Source organism: Acomys russatus, chromosome 14, assembly GCF_903995435.1.
Source record: "Acomys russatus chromosome 14, mAcoRus1.1, whole genome shotgun sequence".
Taxonomy (NCBI): domain Eukaryota; kingdom Metazoa; phylum Chordata; class Mammalia; order Rodentia; family Muridae; genus Acomys; species Acomys russatus.
In genome coordinates, this window is record NC_067150.1 from 50,809,705 (window position 1) to 50,810,282 (window position 578).

Genomic DNA, 578 nt, shown 5'->3' on the forward strand with positions numbered 1-578 from the left:
TAGCAGGGACAGAGAGGTGGAAGCCCCCTCCGCCCGGCAGAAAACGGTCCGGCAGTTGGAGGTGTGCAGGAAGGGATCGTTTCCGACTCCCACAGACGCGCCACGCATGACGAAGCTACTTCCCATCCACTGCCACGCCCGCACACCCTCCACACACAGAGCCGCTGAGGGTCCGGTTGCCATGGAGAACTGGCGCGCGTGAGGCTCGCCGCCCCTCCCGACCCCCTTCCCAGCTCAGCCAACTCCCGCTCTGATTGGCCACTGCTATCTCATTATGCAAATCACTTGCGTAGACTCGCTAGGCTAGCTGTCTGACGTCACTAAGCTCGGGGGCTGGGGCTCGGGGCTGGGCTTGGTGCGCTAGGGCGGGAGCCCAGAGTGCTCTGAGGGGGACTCCAGCCGGACCCCGGTGCCCCGCCCTCGACCACGCCCCTTTCCAACCCGCCCCGCCCCATCGCTCTGGGTCGGGCCCCGCCCCCTGGGCAGCCCCCCGCCCCCTCCCCCAGGCCCTCGCCAGCAGTCCAGGGAAGGGGCGGCGGGACAGGCGGGACGCGCGGGAGGGCGGACGGGGCGGGGAC